Here is a 14,032-nt window from a genome sequence, read left to right as displayed (position 1 = left end):
AAGAAGAAGAAGAAGAAGAAGAAGAAGAGGAAGAAAATTAGGGAAAACCTAATTAAGAGTAAGCCCTATGCTATTATACTTAATTTCTTGTGTTCTTTGTTTTTGTCGAATCTGATATCGAAATTAAAATGGTAGAGGAAGAAGGATTGAAAAGAATTAGTGTTTGGTTATTGATTCAAGAAGAGTCTGCTGGTTTGATTATGCAAAAAAAAATATGGAAGCGATGTATATTTCTTTCATGTTCTGGGAAATGATACAGCCATGGGTATCAGAATGTGTAGTTTAGGTTCTGATTAGGTCATGGGATATGAGTTTTACTTCAGAAAATTCGTTTGGCCTATGGGTATGCAAGTTAGAGTTCAAACAGAATTGAATTTTCCAGGTTCTTGATGAATTTTTATGACCAACTTTTCGACCTCGTAATTTTTCAATATTTTTACTGGAGATGCCTTTATAGTCTAATCTATTGTGTTAAAATTTTAGAATTTTATTCAAAGTACATAAATTTATAAAAATCCGACACTGAGCTGCTGTCATAGAACTCACTGTGCTGACAGCACCGTCGCACTTTACGGAAACGACTATATCTCAGCCTAGAAAACTCGAAAACACATTTCGCTTCTTTTGTTAGATACTAGATACATAGAGCTTCAAAAATATGTAAGCCACGTGCCTTAGTTGTGCTTGAGTAATATCAAATTTCAGCTTGATGTTTGGCCAAAAATCTGTTCTCTGGAATTCACTGCGAGTTTTGGGTTTGATTTGTATCTGTTTAAAAATAGTTATCAAGGTCAGAAAATTTTGGAATTTTCATATGATGTTCCTTTATGTGTCTAAGTTTTATGGTAAAAATCTTGTGGCAAATGAATTCATTGAAAAATTTCAGAAATTCGCAGAGCATAGCATGGTTGGATTCCATAGAGCATTTCATTTGCATTTCGCATGAGCTTTGGTAGTGAACCTTATGGGCGGAGCGTTATTCATATTTTTTTTCTAGGTGGGGATATCATAAGGACTGTCACTGTGACATCTCGTGCTCGTAGGGAATAGATTTGGTAGTGGAGTTGGCATTCTTGTAAGGTGAGAATGTACAGCTTCAATAATAAATTGAAATGTCTCTTTTCTATTTATACAATTGTGGTGCTATCGCTACTATCTGCAAGGTGTTCCTTTGGTTTGAAAAAGTTTTAGGAGATAATCTTTGCCTAGATGGATCAAATCTATTTTATGAGTTGAAAGGAACTATTTTTATGCCTCTTGTGTCAATGTTCTTGTTAAGCAAACTTGGTTGTTGCTTGCCTATGGTTGATTGGCAAACTTGGTTGCTGTTTGTCGGTAAGCTTGGTGGTTGCTTACCCTTTGGTTGATTACTAATCTAACTTGTAGCACCTACCATTGGTGACAAAGAATGGCCCTCTTCACCGCTGCTATATGTGAGCTTGTGAATGAGGTCACGGTACCGTCTTAACTCTTGGTCGTGAGGTAGACGACTCGTTGGCACATTTGGTAAAATGATATACTACTATTTTGGAATGGAGATGAAAGATGTGGTTATTTGCAATCCTTTTGGACACGCTGTAGATGAATTTGCAAATTGAGGAACTTTATTGAAATATTGGAGATGATACTTTATGTGGATTTTGATTACTATTTTTATCAAATTGATATTGGTTGGATGTTTTGACTTCGATCCATCTAAAGTATTTAACTGCATTTCCTTTTATTATGTTGCTAATGTACATTCTCCTGTAACCTTATTGGTTGCAGATTCCCGTTGAGCTAGAGGTCGATCCACTACAGTGCCTGTCAGGTGTATATAGAGGTTGCTCCTGTAAATCTTTTAGTTGGAGCTATGTACCCTATGGTATGCAAGGTTGGTGTCGTTGAATAGGAAGGCTAGTACTTTAGACTTGTTCAGTTGTAAAAAAAAAAAAGGGGTTGGCACTTAGTTGTATAAATTGTCGGGTTTGATGTAAAAAAATCTTTCGTTTGGTTTTTGCAGCGAGTTGTAGTTTATTTTACTAATTTATTTCAAGGCGCTAGCTTCAATAGTTGCGCAGGCTGTGTCAGGTGTCACGCCACTTTGGGTGGGCCTTAGTCCTGCCAGAGTGGGGTGTGACACCATGTCTGCCATGTTATCAACCCCTTGAAGCCAATGGGCTTGAATGATGAGCTCATTGCTCAATTGTTTCCAAGGACTCTCATTGGAAGTGCTCTTGATTGGTTCCTCACCCTTGAATTTGTGCATTATCATACTTGGTCAGAAATTGCCAATGCTTTTGTCAAGCAGTATGCATACAATGTCCAAATTGAGTTAACTACTTGAGATTTGGAAATGACTAAACAGGAGTCGAGTGAAGATTTTGTCACTTTTGTGGCTAGATGGAGAGAAAAGGCTGCTAAAATGAAGAATCGTCCCTTCGAGGAAGATCAAGTGACAATAGTTGTCAAGAATCTGCAGCCTAAATATCTAAAGCATATCTACATTCAAGCTATAACCGATTTCAAGCGCCTACATGCTACTGGGCTGCAGATTGAAGAAGGGATCAAACTGGGACTTATTGGGAAAGAAGAAGCTTCTCCATCCAAGAAAACCTTCCCAACTTGCGCATCTCATGCCTCTGTAAACACCCTTGACCCAACTTTGCCGCAAAACCCTTTCCAAGCCAGCCCTTCCCGAAACTCAAATCTGCCTTGCCGCAACTTTAATCCTCTCTACATGACTCTCTCCTAAGCCTTAACCATTCTAAGCTGTTAGGGGCATCTCAAACCTCTGAACAAACCACCTCCTCAGCCACTTTATGGCCCAAAACCATGACCCCAACAAACAATTTACCTACCATCAACACTCTGGGCATGAGAAAAACAACTGCATGTGTCCTCACCATGACATTCAAGATCTCATTGATAGTCGAACAAAAAAACCCCCACAGCCTGATGCACAAACCAAACCACCCCACAATACCGAACCACCCCAAAATATCAATCTCATAACCTTGTCTCACAACCTCATATACAATCCCAGCCAATACATTGTCCAAAGCACCCAAGCCAAGCCAACCTTGACCTTCCTAGAGGAGGATGGATGTTTCATGATGGAGGAAGAAGAAAACAATGAGTCCGATCAATGGGAAATGATCGATCCTGACATGTCTGACAAGAGTGACAGAGAAGAACAAGCAAAGGAAGTAGAGCTAAGGAAATGGAAAGAGCATTCCTGGGCAAAACACAATTTAGAGGATCCCGACATTCCGTTCGTAAAGGATGATGATTGGTTGCGTATCTGGTTTGAAAACAGGAAAAAGGAAAAGGAGAGGGTCATCATGATGAGAAGGCATGCCCACTTCAAACCTGCCCAAATAGTGGTACCCATCAATCACCTAAGAATCCCAACACCTCCAGTTGTCTGGGAAACAATCAACCTCATAGAAAAAGTGGAGGAGTTCCAAATGCAGCTGTGGGTCAATCAATACAAAGAGTGCGACTATAGTCAATGGGCAGAAGAAGAAGAAGATCTAGACTTCATATGCACAGATCCATACAAAACAGAAGAAAATGGCTTTGACGAAATGGAAGGAGAATATGACGATCCGCTTGATGGGATCTCTTTGGCGTCGCTATTTGATCAAATGGAAGTAGCTAATGACTACGATACCAATAGAGAAGTAACCCGCGCAAACATTTCCATCTGGGGACTGCTCATGTCTCAAAGAGGTAGCCACCATGCAAACTTCAAAGATGGATCCAGTACAAAGGCTCTATTTGGCAAAGAAGAAGGTGGAAAAGAGTATAAAATTGTGAAAGGAAAAGAAGACAACCCCAAAATGCTGCAGTAGCTGAGAAGTCATAACTTGGTGATAAGCACCCGAGAATGTAATGTAGGGTGCGCTAGTGCCTAGTTTTAGTTTAATTTAAGTACTAATTAGTTATTATTAACGATATTTGCTTATAGAAGTGTTCTAGTTCTGTTTTGTAGGTGAATTGCCAAATAAAGGAATTGTTAAGGCTAAGGCACGTCACAAGCTCAGGCAAGAAGTGACCCGATGGCTAAAACAACTCAAGCAGAATTGGCAAGGCAAAAGTGACCCGACGGCTAGGAGTGCCAAGGCAAGGCAAGGCAAAGGATGACGGCTAAGCATCAAGCTATTGAGCTCGGCATCGATGTAAAGGGAGAAGACCCATCGATGCCGAGGCAATTAGTGGAAATTGGGCAAAGCAGCGCGGCATCGATGTAAGGTTTTATGGTCCATCGATACCAAAGCCCATAGCAGAGCACTCTAAGGCCGTTGCCATCGATGCCGAGGGGCTTAGAGGTGGATTTTCTGAGCATCTTGGGAATATTCCAGGTGCGGATCTTCAGGATATAAAAGCTTATGTCATTTTTGTACAAAAAAAGTAGATAGATTCAAGTAGTACAATTTCTAGATCTAGATTTAGATTTCATTGCAATTCAAATTGTTCTTGAGTGTTCTTCATTTTTCAGTTTTAAATACTTTAATTTCTGCCTTTAGTTGTTAGTTTTTGATATTGTTGCTTTAATTAAAGTTGTTTCTTTACTCCCGATCTATCTTAATCTCTAGTTTATTTCAAGTCTTGTTATTTCATTATGTTAAGTAGATTTTTGCTTGCTCTTATCTCTCTAGATATGGGTGATTAGTTTCAAGGGTTAGGTCATGGGATAATTAGCTTCTCATGGCTCAGGTGAAAATTGCGTTTTGCACCCAATAAAGCTTTAATCTTTGATTTGAAAATTGATGTGGGGTTCGGGTTTGTTTGTCAAATTATCGAGGTGTTAACCTCTTTGATCATGTGTAGGTGGGAGCATCGCCTATCCACCACACATGATGCTTAAAGCTCTGTCGCTCGAGGTATTTGCCAAATGAATTCTAGAGCAAGCTTGGTTCTCAAATCATTTTATCTTCCAATTTGAGAACTTTAATCAAGTATCTTAAATTGTGTAATTAGGTGAAGAGTGTGATTTAGCTCGAGTCTTGAGTGTTAATAATTCCTGGACCTAGCCTATCTTTTCTCTAGTTAATTCGTTTTTAGTTTAGCCTTTTATTTCCACCGTTTAAAGTAAAACAAAGTTGGCTGTCTAAAAGCCGAAAGCCCTTACTTGCATCTACAAATCCGACCAAGCCATATAATTATTCCCATGGGTACGATCCCGGTCTTCCGGATTATTATGCTTCAACAAACATATTAGGCCCTACGCTTGGGGCGTTATCTCTTATATCGGAGCGAACGAAGCATTTTTGGCGGATTTCTTATTATGGCTTTCTTGGAGGTTCGACAAACCACTCACTACAAGAAAAATTCAATTGGGTGACGAATGAAAATTGTCACAAATTGCATGTTTTTCGTCACAAATAATATAGGTGACGAAAAAAAATTTGTCGACTAAAGGTTGTCGAGGATTCCTACCTGGTGACGAAATCAATTTTTCGTCACCAATAGTGCCTTTTGATGACGAAATATTTCGTCACCAAAAAGTGAATAATTGGTGACGAAATTTTTTTCCTCACTTATTGTGCTTTTTGACGACGAAAAAATTCGTCACCGATGGGTCACATTGGTGACGAAATTTTTTGTCACTAATATAAGAAATCGGTGACGAAATTTTTCGTTGCGAAAGATGTTTTCATATGGAAAAAGAAATCCATCTTTCTTGCTCCTGCTGGGTTTCGAACTCGAGTCCCTTGAGTTTTTCGCGCAAGCTCCAACCAACTGCACTACACACACTTTTCAGTAAATATTTGAAATATCTAATATATAACACATATGTTTAGCATGAAAATATATTTCGAATGTAATTTTGGACCTTTAAACATTAAAATTAGTAATTTTGATAAACATGAAAGTTGTAGGCAATTGAGTTATTGTTCAAACCCAATTTGAATTATCTCAATCGGAGATTTTAGTAAAGAGTTATGTCTGAAATACATTTAGTGACAAAGCGCAATTTATAAATTTCGTCACGAAAGGTACCCATTTGACAACGAAATATATTTTTTGTCGCTGAAAGTGTTAAAATGGTGACGAAATTATTTTTCGTCACCAAAGTTAAGCATTTGGTGACGAAAAAAATATTTCATTACTAAATTGCTCACATTTGGCGACGAAATATATTTTTTGTCACCAAATGATTATCTTTGGCGACAAAAAATAATTTTGTCACCTTTTTTAAGCTTTCGGCGACGAAAAATGTATTTTATCGCCAAATGGGTACCTTTAGTGACGAAAATATTTTTTTCGTCGCTAAACAGGCATAATTGGTGACGAAATTATTTCGTCACGAAAGTTATCAAAATAGTGACGAATTTATTTTTTCGTCGCCAAATATACTCATTTAGTGACAAAATTAAATTTCATCGCCACTTTTTCGTCACTAATTTTCATTTTTCTTGTAGTGACTGTAAGTATCCCGCTTTCGTTTAGTAGTAGTAGTAGTAGTACTTTAGTAGTTTATGTGTTAGTAGTTCGTATTTAGTTTGGTGGATACCTCTAACTTGGTTTTACTAAACTTGAGGTGTAACGAAGCCAGGCTAAATATCGAGTTTGTTCTTAGTTAGTTTAGCATAGTTAATTTAGTTAGTTAGCTTAAATTTGATTGCATTGCTTAGCCGAGGTGGTGGCATAACCCCTCGCATATTCTGTTTGTTGAGTTGAGGTGGCGGCATAGCCCCTCCTGTCTGGTAGTTTGTTGGTAGTTAGTTAGTATTTTTGCTTGTGTATGCGTGTTTGCCGAAGCCCAATTTCCAATCGGCTTCATCGCTCTTCTTCACCGCCAAGAATCCGTAGCATTGCCAGGGCATATCCTGCCCACTCTCCGCCTCGCAAATTATTTCGCAAATTAAATCGCAATCGCAAAGGCCCAATGGCCGAACAAGTTCCAGTTCGTACTCTACGTGATTATCTGAATCCAGAACGGGCTCTTCAAGTATCTCCTATCGTTATTCCGACTCCGACCGCTGGGAATACATTTGAATTCAAGGTTGAGTATCTTCGGATAATTCTAGAATTTCAGGGGCGAGAACTGGAGGATCCTTATTTGCATATCCGTGAAGATTAACATTCCCTAATCGTTTGAAGGCTTTGGCGAAACGAAATTTGAATGCGGAGTTGCATGAGTTATTCAATCAAGTGAAGATTAACATTCCTCTTATGGATGCAATCAAGCAAATTCCGTCATATGCCAAGTTTCTTAAGGATCTATGCACTCGGAAGCGCAAGCTTAATGTTCAAAAGAAGATATTCCTTACTGAGCAAGTGAGTTCTATCATTCAAACGAATATTGCGCCTAAGTACAAGGATCCGGAGAGCCCTACTATTGCTGTCACAATTGGAGGAAAGCGTATCGAACAAGCTTTGCTCGATCTTGGTGCAAGTGTTAATCTACTTCCATACTCTGTTTATCAAGAGCTTGGGTTGGGAGAGATGAGGCCTACTCGTGTTACACTCCAATTAGCCGATTGAAGTGTTCGTACACCAAGGGGAGTAGTGGAAGATGTTCTAGTCCAAGTTGATCAGTTTGTCTATCCGGTGGATTTTGTGATTCTCGATACAAATCCGACCGACTCTTCTGCTGCTTCTACTCCAGTGATTCTTGGAAGACCCTTCTTAGCCACGGCGGATGCAATTATCAACTGTCGGAATGGACTCTTCAACATGACCTTCGGTAACATGAAGATGGAGGTCAATGTTTTTAATGTGGGTAGTCAAATGGGAGATGACGAGTACGTGAATGAAGTGAGCCTTATCGATACTCTTGTAGAAGAACACGTGGATGAGTTGCTTTTCAGTGATCCTTTGGAAGTTGCTCTTACAGCCGTAGAGGTCGAATTTCTCGAGTCTTCTGAAGTGAGTTATTTGAGTTCATTGCTTTGTGAGGAAGATGAAGCTTGCGCTATAAATTCTTGGACTCCAAAGTTTGAAGAGTTTGAGGAGCTACCACCAATTGAGAAGAAGGTTCTCCCATCTAGTCTTGAGCCACCGAAATTGGAGTTGAAGCCCCTACCTGATACTTTGAAGTACGTTTTTCTTGGAGACAACGAGACTTATCTTGTGGTTATTTCCTCCTCTCTTGGGAATCTCCAAGGGATGAAGTTGATCAATTCATTAAAGAGGCACATGAAGGCTATAGGATGGATAATTGCTGATATAAAAGGGATCGATGCTACTCTTTGCTCTCACCATATTGCTTTGGAGGATAATGTCAAGCCGTCCCGCCAACCTCAACGTCGCTTGAACGCTATTATGAAGGATGTAGTACATGCTGAAGTTTTGAAGCTTTTGGATGTGGGAATCATTTATCCTATCGCCTATAGTAAATGGGTGAGCCCGATTCAAGTTGTACCAAAGAAATCCGGAGTTACAGTTGTGCGAAATGAGGAGAATGAGCTCGCACCTACTCGTGTTCAGACAGGATGGAGAGTTTGTATTGATTATTGGAAGCTCAACAAAGTACCAGAAAGGATCACTTTCCCTTACCATTTATTGATCAAATCTTGGAAAGGATAGCCGGCCATGCATTCTATTGTTTCTTAGATGGTTATTCCGGTTACAATCAAATTGAAGTTGCTCTAGAGGATCAAGAGAAAACGACATTCACTTGCCCCTTCAGAACGTTCGCTTATCATCGTATGCCTTTCGGTTTGTGCAATGCTCCGAGGACTTTTTCACGATGCATGATGGGGATTTTTAGTGATATGGTTGAGAAGATAGTAGAGGTCTTTATGGATGATTTCTCTGTTTTTGGTGATTCATTCGATTCATGCTTGGCCAATTTGGAGAAAGTTCTAACAAGGTGTGAAGAGAAAAATTTGGTTCTGAATTGGGAAAAGTGTCACTTCATGGTCACTCAAGAGATTGTCTTGGGGCATATTATATCGTCGGATGGTATTGTGGTAGATAAGGCCAATATCGATCTTATTTCCAATCTCCCGACTCCAAAATGCATGAAGGATATTCATTCATTTCTCGGGCATGCCGGATTCTATCGTCGGTTCATCAAAGATTTTAGTGCTATCTCTTGACCCCTGTGCCATCTTCTTGTCAAAGACGTTCCATTTGAGTGGACCCCCGTGTGTGAGCAAGCATTTGTAAAGTTAAAGGCTAATCTCACTTCTTCTCCTATTGTGCAACCACCGGATTGGAGCCTCCCATTTGAGCTTATGTGTGATACAAGTGACTATGCTGTAGGTGCTGTCTTAGGACAAAGGAAGGACAAGCATCCGTATGTGATCGATTATGCAAGCAAAACTTTGAATGATGCTCAAGTGAATTACACCACCATGGAGAAAGAGTTGCTTGCGGTAGTGTTTACTCTTGATAAATTCCGGTCTTATCTTATTGGAGGCACCCCTATTGTTGTGTATACGGACCACTCTGCTTTCAAATACCTACTTACCAAGCAAGATGCCAAAGCTCGGTTGATACGATGGATTCTACTTCTCCAAGAGTTCAATTTGACTATCAAGGACAAAAAGGGTGTCGAGAATGTGGTAGCTGATCATTTATCAAGGTTACAGTTCGAGGATCCTACTCCAAGCTTACCTATTGTGGACACATTTTCGGATGAACAATTGTTTGCTGTTTCGAGTACCCCATGGTTTGCGGATATAGTGAATTATTTGGCTACGGGACTCTTACTGCCACATTGGCCTCCTCAAGAACGTCGTCGGTTCCTTCATGAAGTACGAATGTTCTCTTATGATGACCCTTATCTTTTCAAGTATTGCCAAGATCAAATAGTGCGCCGTTGTGTCCCAGATTCAGATCAACGAAGAATTCTTGAGTTTTGTCACTCAGAAGCTTGTGGAGGCCATTTCTCTTCTAAGAAGACTTCTGCCAAGGTGCTACAATGTGGATTCTATTGGCCAACCTTGCATAAGGATGCTCATCACTTCTGTGTCGCTTGTGAATGTTGTCAAAAGCTTGGGAGTGTGTCTCGGAGGGACGAAATGCCATTGACTAACATTATGGTGGTTAAGATCTTTGACTGCTGGGGCATAGACTTCATGGGACCGTTGCCCGTTTCTTTCGGCAATTTGTACATTTTATTGGCGGTCAATTATGTTTCAAAATGGGTAGAAGCCATCGCAACACGTACCAATGATGCCAAGGTAGTGGTGGAGTTTCTCAAGGACAACATTCTTTCACGGTTTGGGATGCCGAGAGCAATCATAAGCGATCAAGGAACTCATTTTTGCAATCGCGTTTTTGGGGCCTTGATGAAGGAGTACGGTATCACTCACAAGGTCTCCACTGCTTATCATCCTCAAACGAATGGGCAAGCACATTTTGGAGAAGACGGTGAATCCAAACCGGAAAGATTGGAGTCTTCGTTTGACCGATGCATTTTGGGCTTATCGCACAGCATACAAGACCATCTTGGGAGCTTCACCGTATTGTTTGGTTTTTGGAAAAGCATGCCATCTTCCGGTAGAGCTTGAGCACAAAGCATATTGGGCAATCAAGACACTAAATTATCGTTTACCGGCCGCCGGCGCACACAGAAAGCTCCAACTCAATGAGCTTGAAGAAATTCGGAGAGATGCTTATGACAACACTGCCATCTACAAAGCAAAAGTCAAGGCCTTCCATGACAAGCGAATTCACCGAAAAGTGTAACGCCCCGAATTTTGGGTACGTTAAATAAAACATTTTATTGAAATAAAAACTGAGTCTGCCTCTTTTATTACAACAAAAACATGAAAAGGAGTACTTTTTTTACAAGCGGAAGGAAACTAAGGTTCCTAACTACAGCTCCGCTTGTTCTTCCATCACAGCTAGCTCCTCGGCTCCGAAGGCTTCCAAGGTGTAAAGCTCGCCCTGCTCATCTATGAGATCTGACATATTATACCCGCGTCGCCACCGGTATAATATGCCAGGGTCACCAAAAAGGCAACACCGTGAGCCAAAAAGCTCAATAGATCTATCCAAACCCTCTAACCCTTAACTTATGAACGTAAGAACATAATAACAACAATTCCACTTAGATCATGCATTTAGTCCAACAAGTATTCAAATCCACATTCTTTACTTGACTAACGTTGTGTTCATCACTTAGACTCATCGTAGACCAAGTTATTACTTATCTTTCCTTTTTACCCAAAAACTCCTTTTTAACTCACCCAACCTCGGTTCCGCCGCGCCGGTTTCCCGAGTATCCTTACAATGGTTCCGCCGTGCCGGGTTCCCATTGGCACACAACCGCATTGGCTCCGTACCGCGGATAACCAAGCACACACCCAACCTCGGTTCCGCCGCGCCGGGTTCCCGAGTATCCTCACAATGGTTCCGCCGCACCGGGTTCCCATTGGCATACACACACACAACTCACATAATGCACCCAAAACCGGTCATTATGTAGTTTCAAAATATTTCCTCCCTCGGATACACATTTTTATCTTCGTTAACACACCCTAGGTGCCATGTCTCTATTCTCTTGGTTTTCGTGTCACGTTACATGCATAGACTCCGTGGTGTAGGACTTTCCACATAAACAAGCATTTATAAATTTCCAAAATGAATACAACAATATTATCCAACTCTTGATCACATAACATGCTTGAATCATAATAACAACATCATGCATATCATACATTCTTAAACAAAGATAACCTTATCTACTTTAAACTTAATGATCAAAGTTACTTTCAAATGAACTTATTTTAGGGTTATGATACAAAACTACCTTATACTTAGGAATAGGGATAAGGAATTTCTACCGGGATGGAGATTAAGGAAATCCTACCTTGCTTCTTGGCGGTAGTAGTCAGCTAAGAAGATTTGGTCATCGGTTTTAGATTCCGGTGGCGTAACGGCGTCGGTTTTGCTTCGAAAGGAAAAAAGTTGTACTTTCTTTTCCTAGAAACAACTTTCTAACTAACTAAGCTACTTTAAAAGATCTAACGGTGGTTTTGGGAGGTGGTTTGGTGGTTTCTCTCAAGAACACTAGAAAACTAGAACTTTGAAAGCAAGAACTTTTGGAATTTCTTGAGAGAAGTGAGAGCAATGGTTGAAGGTGTGAGTTTAAGCTTGGAATGAGCTTCTATTTATAGGCAAGGGCTTCTCCTCTCCCTCTCTCATCCGAATCTCTCTCTCTCTCTCTACATCTTTGATTTCTTTCACTTGTCAAGCTTGATTGAAAGCTTGATGGGTGAAGTTAAGGCTTGGTTGGAAGATCAATGGCTAAATGGTAGGCTTGCATGGCTACTTTGGTCCTTGGATTTGATCTTTGGAAGATATGTTGGAAAGGGGGGAGACATGGGTACAAGATTCATGGTTTAAACAATTGGAATTGGTACAAAGGAGGACAATGGTGGTAGATATGGAAGATATACATCTTCCAAGTTTGAAAAGATGAAGAATCACCAAGTACAAGTCCCATCTTTCTTCTTCTTCCTTCTTTCTTCCTCCTCTCTCTCTCCCTCTCCCTCTTTCTCTCTCTCGGCCTCTCTCTCTCTCCTCTCTCACGGCTCTCTCTCTCTCTCTCTCTCTCCCATGTGCTAGCTATATACATATGTATATATATGTACAAACATGTAAGAATACAAATAAACAATAGGTACTTTTGTACAAAAGGGCAATTTAGTCTTTAAGGGTCAAGATTCACCCTTTAAACCAATACAAAAGGTACCGTACTTAATTAATAAAGTAATGTACTTTTGTACTCCCGGGAATCTTAACAAAATATTAGTTTAATGGGATAAGTATCTTGTTTGAAAGATGAGCCTATTACCCAATGGTTAATAGAATCCCTAACGGTTATTATCCAAGGGATAATAAGGTACGGGTACTTTAAATACTAAACTAAGTTTTTTAGAAAAGACTACATGTCCTTTTTGAAAATACACATGTGATATATATATATATATATGTACTTACCAAATAAAATAAGAAAAGGCTTTTGTCCAATGGGTAAAGATTACCCTAATGGTTATTGTCCAATGGTCCATAGTTACTTAGGTACTTTTATTGGAAAAAATAATCAAAAGTACTTTTCAAATGTCATTTCTTTAAAAGATCAAAGTACTTGTTCAAATCTTTCAAAAATCCTTTTAATATAAAGAAATGGGTTTCTATTATCCAATGGATAATAGTTCCCCTAACATTTATCGTCCAAAGGGTAAAGGATATAACCAAAACAACAAAAGAAAATTATAAAACAATTTCTAGTCTAGGGTTTGAAAAGGTTCAAAAGGTTCAAGATGGGCAAAACGGTCCATCTTTGGTTAGGGAAAAGTAACTAGGTGACTTTCTAGTTTGGTTACTCCACCGAGCCGATTATAAGCTAACTAGGCTTGCTAAGTAGGGCATATAAGTCAAGAAGCGATCCTTGAGGGTCCAAAGTGCGATTAGGGTTTCTAGTCGAGAAATACGATGATAAGGCGATCGATTGTTTAAATACAAACCACAAGGAAATCAAATAAGAGAATCAACGAGCAATTAAGAGAAATTAAGAAATTTCAAATAACAACGAGATTTTATTGAACGAAAAATCGGAGTTGTTACAGAAAGAGTTTGAGGTTGGACAAAAGGTACTCCTATACAACTCTAAGCTTCATTTGTTTCCTGGTAAATTACGTTCTCGATGGGCTGGCCCTTATATTGTTGAACATGCTTATCCTCATGGTGCTGTTGATGTTCTAGATCCAATTAATGGTAAATCTTTTAAAGTTAATGGCCAAAAGCTTGAACCATTTCTTGGAACTTTTGAGTTTGGAGAGCCGGATGAGGAGTTAATCGATCCAGTTTACACGGTTGATTAGTTTGGTACTTAAAATTGCACGGGGAGCGAAAGCGTAACCGCTGAACTTAACTATTTGTCGGACCCGGCCCCCGGGTAGGGGGTACCCACCATTGACTTGGGTATATGTAGCTTCGCACGCCGCTACTAAAAGAAGGATCGTGTGCCCAGCTCCGGTTCGAAGGGCAAATCATTTGATATCAGTGATATAGGGCTTTAATTAGCTTTTCTGATAGGAGTAATTCACAGTAAACCACTCACGTCTCCCAGATTAGCCCC

This window comes from Rhododendron vialii, chromosome 6a (assembly GCF_030253575.1).
Source record: "Rhododendron vialii isolate Sample 1 chromosome 6a, ASM3025357v1".
Classification (NCBI taxonomy): Eukaryota; Viridiplantae; Streptophyta; class Magnoliopsida; order Ericales; family Ericaceae; genus Rhododendron; species Rhododendron vialii.
Note: the sequence above shows the minus strand (reverse complement) of the source record.